The sequence below is a fragment of the Lolium rigidum genome, chromosome 7, assembly GCF_022539505.1.
Source record: "Lolium rigidum isolate FL_2022 chromosome 7, APGP_CSIRO_Lrig_0.1, whole genome shotgun sequence".
Taxonomy (NCBI): Eukaryota; Viridiplantae; Streptophyta; class Magnoliopsida; order Poales; family Poaceae; genus Lolium; species Lolium rigidum.
The window spans coordinates 61,813,024-61,825,052 of NC_061514.1; positions in this window are offsets into that span (position 1 = coordinate 61,813,024).

A 12,029-nucleotide genomic window follows, 5' to 3' on the forward strand; every position below is an offset into this window, starting at 1 on the left:
CCGGTAGTGACGCTTGGACCGGTTTGTATTACAAACCGGGTCCAAAGATCACCGCGAGCGCGGCGAGCCGTGTCGGTCGTGGGGAACGCTTTAGTCCGGGTTTGTAATACAAGCCGGGTCCAAACGCCCTGCAGGCTACATAACCTTGCCCTACTGCAAGTGTGAGCCACACTTAGCCATTTTTTCACTATCTTCACAAGAGGGTGTATTGCTCTCCTCTCTTCTTCACATGCACAAGAGGTGTTCGATGAAATGCTTAAGAGGATTTGCCACTTGAGTTTACACAAATCAAGCCACACTTAACTTGCTTTTTTCTTCTTCATCGAGGTTAACAACTTTATCCTTTTCATCCGCAATTGATAAAATGCATGTGTATATATACATCGTGATGTTACGTAATGGTTTTGATCGGCTTAATTATATCATGCGGATGAATCGGCAATGGATGTACATTGACCGACGGTTTGACGAGTTCATCTGCGGGCCTGGATAATTTTATGGCCGTGGCGGAGGCAAACAAACATGGTGGCTTCATGTATTGTCCATGTGTGGACTGCAAGAATATCGTAAATTACGCTCGCTCGAGTCTCATTCACGGCCACCTTACGCGATCCGGTTTCATGCCCGAGTTACTATTGTTGGACCAAGCACGGAGAAAGAGGGGTTATGATGGAAGACAATGAAGAAGAGGAAGAGGATGATGACGGTTATCCCAATTTCCACGAATACGATGATACTGCGAGAAGGCAATGAAGACAATGAAGTAGAAGATCAAGAGGCACCGAGATGAGCCTGCGATGATGATCTTGGCCGGGCCATTGCTGATGCAAGGAGAGAATGTGAAGCTGAAAAGGAAAGGTTGGCCTTCGACAAGATGATAGAAGATCACAACAAATTGTTATACCCAACTTGCGAAGATGGCCATAAAAAGCTAGGCGACACTGCTTGGAATTGTTGCAATGGAAGGCGAGAGAACGGTGTCAACGACTCGGGATTTGGAAAGTTGCTTGACAATAATTAAGAGGAAGCTTCCAAGGGGTAACGAATTGCCCGCCAGTACGTACGAAACGAAGAAGATTGTCTGCCCTCTAGGATTAGATGTGCAAAAGATACATGCATGCATTAATGGCTGCATCTCTACCGCGGTGAGTACGAGAATTTGGATGCATGTCCGGTGTGCACTTGCATTGCGGTATAAGATCGAGACGAGATGACCCTGGTGATGTTGAGGGCGAGCGCCCCAAGAAGAGGGTTCCTGCCAAGGTTATGTGGTATGCTCCTATAATACCACGGCTGAAACGCTTGTTCGGGAATAAAGAGCACGCTAGGTTGTTGCGATGGCACAAAGAAGACCGTAAGAAAGACGTGATGTTGAGGCACCCTGTCGATGGATCCCAATGGAGAAAAATCGATAGAGAGTTCCCAAACTTTGCACGGGATGCAAGGAACTTAAGGTTTGGTCTAAGTACGGATGGCATGAATCCTTTTGGAGAGCGGAGCTGCAGCCATAGCACCTGGCTCTGTGACTCTTTGTATATATAACCTTCCTCCTTGGTTGTGCATGAAGCGGAAGTTCATTATGATGCCGAGTGCTCATACAAGGCCCGAAGCAACCCGGGAACGACATTGATGTGTACCTGAAGCCATTAGTCGAAGAACTTCTACAGGCTGTGGTCCCTAGCGGGTGTACGTGTGTGGGACGAGCACAAGCGGGAGGAATTTGACCTAAGAGCGATGCTTTTCGTAACCATCAATGAGCTGGCCTGCTCTTGGTAACATTTCGGGACAGTCAAACAAGGGATACAATGCATGCACACACTTGTTTACATGAGCTCGAAGGTGATTATTTGGAAAAAGGTCGGAAGGTCGTGTACACGGGGCATCGTCGATTTCTTAGGATTACCCATCCCGTAAGAAAGAAAGGAAAGCATTACGACGGTGAGGCTGATCACCGGAGGAAGCCTCCCCATCGTGATGGTGTTGATATATTTGGTATGGTCAAGGATCTAGATGTAATATTTGGAAAGGGTCTGGCGGACGGTGCTGTTCCGAATGACGCTGCCGGACACGCGCCCATGTGGAAGAAGAAATCTATTTTTGGGAGCTAGAATATTGGAAAGTCTTAGAAGTCCGCTCTTCAATCGATGTGATGCACGTGACGAAGAATCTTTGCGTGAACCTGCTAGGCTTTACGGGCGTGTACGGGAAGACAAAAGATACACCGAAGCACGGGAGGACCGGCAACGTTGGAAAGACCCCAAAAATCTGCATGAGAGAGTTAAAGGACGTCATTTATCCAGCTACGCTCTTACAAAAGCGAGAGAAGGAGATATTTTTTGAATGTCTTAGCGAGTATCAAGGTCCCGTCGGCTTCTCCTCCAATATAAAGGGAATAATAAATATGGAGAAGAAAACATTCCGAACACGAAGTCTCATGAGCTGTCACGTGATAATGACACGGTTGCTTCCGATTGCATTGAGGGGGCTTCTACCGGAAAATGTTCGACTTGCCCATTGTGAAGCTATGTGCATTCCTCAATGCAATTTCTCAGAAGGTAATAAACCCAGAAATTCTACCGAGGTTGCGGAATGATGTGGTCCAATGTCTCGTTAGTTTTGAGCTGGTGTTCCCACCATCCTTCTTCAATATTATGACACATCTCCTCGTTCACACTGGTCGATGAGATTTCCATTCTCGGTCCTGTGTTTCTACACAATATGTTCCCCTTCGAGAGGTTCATGGGAGTCTTGAAGAAATATGTTCATAACCGTGCTAGGCCGGAAGGAAGCATCTCCAAGGGCTATGGAACGAGAGGAGGTCATTGAATTCTGTGTTGACTTTATTCACGACCTTAAGCCGATTGGTGTTCCTGAATCGCGGCATGAAGGGAGACTAAGTGGAAAAGGCACGCTAGGAAGGAAATCAATGATATGTAGGGACGGGATTTCTTTGACTCAAGCACACTACACGGTTCTACAAAGTTCCACCATGGTGGCTCCGTATATCGGTGACCACAAGAACTTTCTACGCTCCCGGAACCCGGGCGGTCGAACGATTGGATTAGACGTGAACACATGTCGACTTTCGGCGGTTGGTTGCAAAAACATCTCCTGAATAACGAAGATATTGAAGATCAACTGTACTTGCTGGCCCAGACACCATCTTCGGCTGTAGTGACTTTCCAAGGGTACGAGATAAATGGGAATACATTTTACACGATCGCCCAAGATAAAAAGAGCACCAACCAAAACAGTGGTGTCCGCTTTGATGCAATAATGAATGAAGGCCCAAATGACACATATTATGGTTACATAGAGGATATCCGGGAACTTGAGTATGGACCTTCTTTTAAGGTCCCTTTGTTTAGGTGCAAATGGGTCAACAAAACGGGAGGCGGGGTTCGGGTAGACAAGTTGTATGGAATGACAACGAGTGGATCTCAACAATCTTGGGTATAGAGACGAACCATTCGTCCTAGCCAAGGATGTGGCCCAGGTTTTCTATGTGAAGGATATGTCTAGCAAACCAAGAAAAAGGAAACATAAGGAAACAAATACATCAAACGATGAGCCAAAGCGCCACATAGTTCTTTACGGAAAAAGAAACATCGTGGGAGTGGAGGACAAGACGGACATGTCGAGAAGATTATAATAAGTTTGATGAAATTCCACCCTTCGAGTGAACATTGATCCAAGCATCAAGTTAAATGATGAAGATGCTCCATGGTTAAGGCCGAAGAAGATTAAATGATGAAGATGCTCCATGGCACAAATGAGTATCTCAACATGGCAATCAATTTCCCATTTATTTTTGTGTAATCATTTAAGCTGTATGTAAGATATGAAAAGTGGAGATGTGGTTGGCTTTTTGTACCATATATATAGAGGAGATGTAGTCGTTCACGGGTTTGCGGGGAAAAATTCCAGGCGCGGTTTCCGAAGATGCCGTAGGGCATGTGCACCAACAACATCTTCGAGAAGCTGCGCCACGGGAGATTTCCCAACCCTTTCCCCAACACTATTAGAGGAGATGTAGTCGTTCGGGGGCTTGCGGGAAAAAATTCCGAGGAGCAACTTCCGAAGATGCCGTAAGGCTTGTGCACCAACGACATCTTCGAGAAGTTGCGCCACGGGAGATTTCCCAACCCTTTCCCCAACAACTGTTAGAGGAGATGTAGTGGTTCACGGGCTTGCGGGGAAAAAATTCCGAGCGCGGCTTCCGAAGATGCCGTAGGGCGTGTGCACCAACAACATCTTCGAGAAGCTGCGCCACGGGAGATTTTCCAATCCATGGGAATGAATCTACGCTGGCTTGTTGATCCGCTTGGCAAGCCGTATCGATGCTCCTTTTATAGGCACAGCACCGCTTCTACTCGACGGGGCGTCGTGCGCTACATGCTTTATCTCATCGAGCGGTGCGTCCACCCATGCGTTCTTATCCTGCCGACATCTTTAGTCCCGGTTGTACCCACCAGCCGGGACTAAAGGTTACCCACACGTCCTTATCCCACCGACGGTTTTGTTAGATGACAAAAAAAGGATCTTTAGTCCCGGTTGTACCCACCGGCAGGGACTAAAGGTTACCCACACGTCTTTATCCCACCGACAGTTTTGTTAGATGACAAAAAAAGGATCTTTCGTCCCGGTTGTACCCACCAGCCGGGACTAAAGGTTACCCACACGTCTTTATCCCACCGACACTTTTGTTAGATATGACAAAAAAATGATCTTTACTCCCGGTTGTACCCACCAGCCGGGACTAAAGGTTACCCACACGTCCTTATCCCACAGGCAGTTTTTGGCGCCCTTGCGTTCCCGCCTATTTTTCTTCCCGCGCTTTCCACTTGCTTCCCGCCTCCGTCCTCCCGCCATTTTTTCACTATATATATGTTGGCTTGGCCTCCATTTACATATCACATCTAGACTCATATCCGCAAACCTCATCACCGGGTCACATGGCTTCCATCGTATCTCTAACCCTCCGGGAGGCGGAGGCGCTTTGCGCGTCGAACTACCCCTGCCCGCCGGGCTACCGCGTCCCTACCGGCTGGTTCGCTGAGCGTCGGAGGGGTACCGGTCCCTCCTGTCCCTCTAGGTGTGGCGCGCGAGATGGCCATCACGAACCACTACTACTTCGAGCTCACGCCGGAGCGGCGGAGGAATCCCCGGTGGCATCCCGACTACGGCCCGACTTGGGAGAGCTTCTTCATCAATCGGCGTGAGAGGGCGCTCGCCGAGCACGAGGACGGCGGCCCGCCTCCTTCGAACTTCAACGAGGCCGGCCGTCGGGCTGTGGTGGCGCGACCGAACTCTCCCGGGCGTCATGGCCCACCGTGGCCCCCGCCTGCGCTACCCTCGGTCCCAGCCCACGCGTGCTCTCCCGCCGAGGTTTGACTACCGCGACCCCGATGCCGGCGACGATGATGACGGCGACTACGACGACTACGGTGGCGAGTACTATAGGGCCGAGGCACGAGTATGGCTGAATGACTCGAACGGTCGAATCTGGCCATGTATCTTAATTAATTTTCGGTTGAGCTAGGCACGAGTACTATAGGGCTAGGCACGAGTACTATCCGGCCATGTATCTTAATTAATTTTCAGTTGAGTTATGTACTTTAATTCCACATGTAATCGGCGGGAAACTTTTCTCATCATCGGCGTACGCCACAACGACTTTATTGAAAATACAATAAAATAGATAAACAACTAGTCTAGTCGATCTACTCGTCGTCGGAGGTTGTCTCGGTCCAAATGTCGTCCCACCGAGGGTCGTTGTCGGCCCAAGTTGTATTCGGGTTATCGAGCTCGAACACGGCGACGGCCCGACGATGGCGCTGTTGGACCTGCGTTGTGCCGGAGGTCGGCGAAGAACGCGGCGGTGTTGTCGACGTCGTTGGGGAGCTGCGCCCTCCACGGGCGCATCAACTCCTCGTCGTGCTCGGCGATTGCGATCCGGCGCTGCACCTGGCGGTGGCGGCGACGGTCCTCGTCGTCGACGAGGCACGGCGTCGGCGCGAGGAACTCCGCCTCCTCTAGCGATTCGACGTGCGGGAAGTTCATGTCGCACCGTGGCCGCCGAAATCGCCATGCGGCCGCGTCGTAGCGCGCGCCGCCAGCTCCGGGGTGTTGTACGTGCCGAGGGTGAGCCGGAAGCCACCGGCACGCATCTCGGCGTAGGACCTACCGTTCGGCCGCGCTCGGGCGCCACGGAAGCCGGACGAGCCGCGACGGCGCGGCGGCATCCCGGCGACGAATGAACGGAGGCGACGGCGACGTGTGGTTCCGCGCGCACGCGGCGCTTTATAGCACAGCGACGCGGCAAGTTTGGCGGCAGGTGGCGCGGGGAAGCGGCGGGGCGTGGCACGTGGAAGCGGCGGCGACGGTGGCGCGGGGAAGCGGCGGGGCGTGGCACGTGGAAGCGGGATCTACACGTCGCACGGCGGTGGCGGCGGGGCGAGGCACGTGGAAGCGGCGGCGACACGTGGCACGGGGAAGGGACACGTGTGGCGGTGGCGGTGGTGGGCAGTACACGGCGGTGGCCCGTACATGGCGGTGACGGTGGTGGCCGGGCGGTGGCGGTGGCGGTGGTGGGCAGTACACGGCGGTGCGACGGTGGCGGTACACGGTGGCGGTGGCGGTACACGGCGGTGGCCGTACATGGCGGTGGGCGGGCACGTGGACGGCGGCGACACGTGGCACGGGGAAGGGACACGTGTGGCGGTGGCGGCGGGCGGGCGGGCGGCGGTGGCGGTGGCGGCGGTGGCCACTACACGGCGGTGACGGTGGTGGCGGCGGTGGCGGTGGCTTTTTTTCATTTGAAATAAGGCGGGAATGAAATTTTTAAAAAAATTGGCCTTTAGACCCGGTTTGTAATACAAACCGGGACTAAAACGCCTTTTGCGCGCGCAGCGAAAGCGCAGCAAAAAAGACCTTTAGTCCCGGTTTGTATTACAAACCGGGTCCAAAGGGGTCTTTGGACCCGGTTTGTAAAACGCACCGGGTCCAAAGGGAGGCACTATAACGTCAGCCCCTTCGTCTCCGCGGAGATCAATCCCGCGGAGACGAAGGCAAGCGACGCCGCCGAGGCTGCCGGACTCCTGCCGCGCCGCCGCCGTTCGCCGCCGCCCTCCACGCGCGTGCGCCGCCGCCGCTCGACCACCCGCGCGCGCCGCCGCCCTCCGTTCGCCCGCGCGCGCCACGCGCCGAGCCGTCCGGCCGTGCGCCGCGCCGCCCGCGCGCCTCCTCTCCGCCGGCCGCCTCCTCTCCGCCGGCCGCCACCGCGCCTCGCCCCGCCACCGCGCCTCCTCCTCGGCCGCCACCGCGCCTACGCCCCCGCCGCCGTCGCCTCCACGCCGCGCCGCCCGCCTCCTCTCCGCCGGCCGGCAAGGTGAGCCCGCCGGCCCCCGGCCACACCCCTTTTTTTATATTTTTGTTTCTAATTATCAAATTTGACATATAGTTAGTATAGTTGTTAGTATTAGTTGTTAGTATATTGTTAGTATAGTTGTTAGTATAGTTAGTATATAGAGTTGTTAGTATATATAGTTGTTAGTATAGTTAGTATATAGAGTTAGTATATAGTTGTTAGTATAGTTAGTATAGTTAGTATAGTTAGTATAGTTAATTAGTATAGTCGGCGCCCCTCAAACGGGTAGTGCCGGCGCTCTCAAATGGTAGTGCCGGCGCTCTCAAACGGTAGTGCCGGCGCTCGATCCTCAAACGGTAGTGCCGGCGCCCCTCAAACGGTAGTGCCGGCGCTCTCAAACGGTAGTGCCGGCGCCCCTCAAACGGTAGTGCCGGCGCCCTCAAACGGTAGTGCCGGCGCCCCTCAACGGTAGTGCCGGCGCCCCTCAAACGGTAGTGCCGGCGCCCCTCAAACGGTAGTACCGGCGCTGACTAAATAGAGTAGTGCCGGCGCCGACTAAATAGTGCCGACGCCCACTAACATAAAAGTAGTAAAGTTATTTTTTAATTTATGTTAACATTGGTACATATATATATGATTTGTTTTCGTAGCTACGATGCCGCGACAGCGACAGCCGGCGGGCCGTGGTCCGACTCTCACCGAGGAGATGGAGCGGATGGGGGAGGTCCGGGGCCTGGGCTCCGCCGGGGTGGCCTTGGGAGGTCTTAGCTTCCGGGTCGCGCACCTTGGTGCGGAATCCGGGTCCCGTTGTCGACCCGGATATTCTTTGGTGGAGGTCTTATGGGCCACGGTCGTTTCGAGAGGAGCCGGCCCCGCCGGAGGAGGTAGCTCAGCGCATTGCGGCGGAGGACGAGCACGTTCGCCGTTACATGTACGCGTTAGACAACATGTATAGGACCGGATGGAGCGTTATGCGGGGATCTCATGTTAGCTATGCTCCCGTTGTTGTTCCGTGGCTTTGGGGGCACACCCGGCGCGGCTCGGGACCCGGTCGGCGCCCTCTAGGACCCGGTCTGCGCGGTTGAGTGGTTGTAGTAGTGATTGATATGTATTAGGGTTAAATAAACATGAACCCGATCTATGTATGCATGTAACTGCACTATACTGCTTTTAGCACTATATTATCGATCCTTAGTTAAGAACTACACATATGTAACTCCATTTTCAGTTTTACGCATTATCCTTAATTTGATCATATGATGGTTCCTATGTATAGCTTGCAGGTCGTTGTAGAAAGCATGGAGAGAGATGAAATTCAAGAAAATTTCATGGAGGAACTCATAGCAAACGGTACTACTGGATGATCGCGACGACGACGTTATTCCGGATGATGGCGGTGACGATGTCACCGCAACTTATTTGAATGACTCCGGTGAGGGAGCGGAGGATATTGAGGAAGAAGATCCTATCGGCGCCGGTGAGGAACAAGATCATCATAATGGCTCCCGAACTGTAGTTATCACCGAGGTATATAAATTAATTAAGCCGCTGTTGATCGACTAGATGCATTAACTAATTAAATTATGCCGACTATGAACTATTTCTTTTTTAGCCCTCCGGATCGAGCACTTCTTACGTAAAGTCGAGGAAGCGAGGCCCGGCCAAAAAGTTGGATGACGGTGTTAGGCACGACATCACCCACATCGAAAATGATGGTAAACCGATTGCTCCGAGAGAAAGGTGCAAAGGCATTTATAGCTCAATGCGGAGTGCTTGTTCGGGACCACGTCCCGATCACCGTTCGAGAATGGCACAAGCCGAAGGGACTAGTGCTTGTCTGCGAGAGGAAGAAGGTCAAGGTCTTTATATCGATGATGTAGCCAAAAACAGCATTATGGACAAGCTCATGTCACATTTCAACATAGTACCCGAAGAGGGGGTGACGGCGAAAAGGCCAAGATGGAGCGAGGCCCTCCGCGAGTTTGGCAAGAAGAAGATGGCCGAACTATTCAAGAGCCACAAGAAAAGATTGCGCCGCCTTATCAAGATAAAGAAGACTCCGGACAATGAGAAGGTAAAAACTCATCGGGAAGAATTCGTGAAGTACGGCACGGAGTCGGAAGAATTTAAGAGAAGGTCGGAAATAAATAAGGCAAATGCTGCGTTGAAGCTATATCACCAAATTACGGGTCCGGGTGGATACGGGGCTAACCGTCCTAAGTGGCGGGCGGCTGAGGCGGAGCCCGACCGATAAAGGGATCAGATTAGGGACACACGGTTGGATCGAACGGTGCAAGGAGTGGTTCTACGGGATTGGGGGAACGTTGGATCCGAGAAACGGGGAAGTGCATCTATAAGAAAGCTCATCCGAAGGTTCCCATTGATGCCCTGGAAAAAGCACATAGGGACGTGGAGGCGGGGTTGTTCCAGCCCGAAAGAGAGAACGATGAGCGACACGCGCCCTTGGGAACAAAGAACACGGCGGACGAACACGAGGCACGGCGAGGCTCCGTTCGGTGGAAGTATGGCTTTCTGCGGAAAGGAAGAGATTTCACGATAAAAGCCATGAGAGGAGGAAGGCAAGGGAAACAGACCGCTGGCTAACTTAGAGGAGGGTATGAGCACCATGCAAGCCCAATTAACCATGGTAACCCAAGTACTTACATCTCGGATGGCTCGGGGGCAGGCTGTAGATCTGCACTTGCTCAATGCCATCGCCCGCTCGCAATCTCAACCACACCGGAAAAGCAGCGTGGCTTCCTCTCGGCGGGTGGATAATGATGATGATGATGATGACCAGGTGGTCGAGCCTCCTCGCTACCCCCCGTGGATGATCTCACTGAGAGCCGTCCTTGTGAGCTGCATGTTAAAGTTTTCAACCTATCCTTCAAGGCGGCGGTCGGCATCCTCTTACCTACAAGGTCTTACCATTGCCGTTCGGTCCAAGACGACTTTGTTGTTGTGATGGTGGATGAAGTGATGACAGCTTATGAGGGGTTGGTGCTTGAGCACCCTGCAGGTGAAGATGGGGAAATCAAAGAAGCTGGGAGAAGCCCGTAGAACCACCGTGCAATGGCGGAAGGAGAACATTGTGTTTCCGGGTGAGAAGCCAACAAGCATGCCACCTCCGCCTCCTCCGCCACCCGAGTCTCCTCCGCGTGATGATTCTCCTGTGCGCGATGATGATTCCCCTATCCATGACCGGTCTGCTCCGCGTGAAAATACTCCGCCGCCTCCTCCTCCTCCTCGTCGGGAGACTCCGCCGCCTCCACTTAAGCAAAAGAGGAAGCTGTCCGCGGCACCTCCTACGGCTCCGAAGAGATCATCAACTCCAATGAGGGCACGAGACTCCGGAGTTGTTACCACATGAAGCGGAGCGAAGAGCAAAAGGCGTTTCTTGCGCCGAAGAAGGTGTTTATTCGACCGCGGACGGTGAAGCACTTTGCCGAGACGAGAATGAAGAGACCTGAGCTGAGAGCTGATTATGACCGCTCTCTTGGACAGTCCTCTAGAGCGAGCAAAGAAGCAAAAAAAGTCGCCCGGCTTGGACAGCGGGACATTCGAGGCCGCACCCCACTTCATCGTGGAGCCATATCATGATCCGGAGACGGCATCGATGATCGAACGGGCGGCTAGAGCTCGGGGAGCATCGGTTGAGTACGAAGATTACTATCCAACGGCTCAAGTGGTAAACACGTATAGATACGGAAAAGATCTCGTCAAACCTGGCGAGCTCGCGCGTCTAGGGACTCAGATGCGAAGGTTGCATGCCTGGTACCTGAAAGCCTGTCGAAGAAGTGAAACCTACATCACGGTGTATCTTAGAGATGAGCATTACTTCCGGGGGAAGACGAGATAAACATTGAGTTATGCGAAGCTGTTTCGGTTATTCAATCAAGACGCCCTCGACAAAGGCTGTCATCGGTTACTACTGCACTGTAAGTGATTTATTTGTGTAATTAAGTTTGTAGCTCATTCATTTGCACTAACAATTATCCTCATTATATTCTTTGTGTACGCTATACATTTAATTATGCGAGAATGAAGAAGGCTGGAATACAAAAGAGGCAAGCTCCTACCGCTGGGGTTCATAGACCCAAACACGAGTTCATGAAGTTACGGTTCGAGACTTCGCCAAGGACACGAGAGGACAACATCGTAATGTTTTTAGAGAAGCAAGCGAGACAAAGAGGATATATTCTTTCCCTACAACTTCAAGTGAGTGTTATATATAACATACATTATGCTTGTGCACCTTCCACTTTATTCTCGTAATCATTGAGCTATGCTTGTGCGGTTTCCATTTTATTCTCCTAATCATTGATCTTCACCTTGGAGTCGTAAACGTCATGGACTCGAAACGTACGAGAATATGCGGAATGGGCGGACATGGCTGCCATCCTCCGGAGGTAGTTTCAATCAATTTCGTATTGGCATCTTCATCTGCTCTAATTCGAAGATATCATCAACTAATCAATTACTCATTTACTCATTATTTTTTGCCGGGCGGGGCTTGGAAACGGTTCATCAATACTGTTCAGGGTGAATGGTGGAAACCGGAGCTTACATTTAGAGATTACCACTGTAAGTAGTACTATATATATAGCTATGTCCGTGAAACTTTATATATGATATTTACTTTCAATACGATGCTTGATTA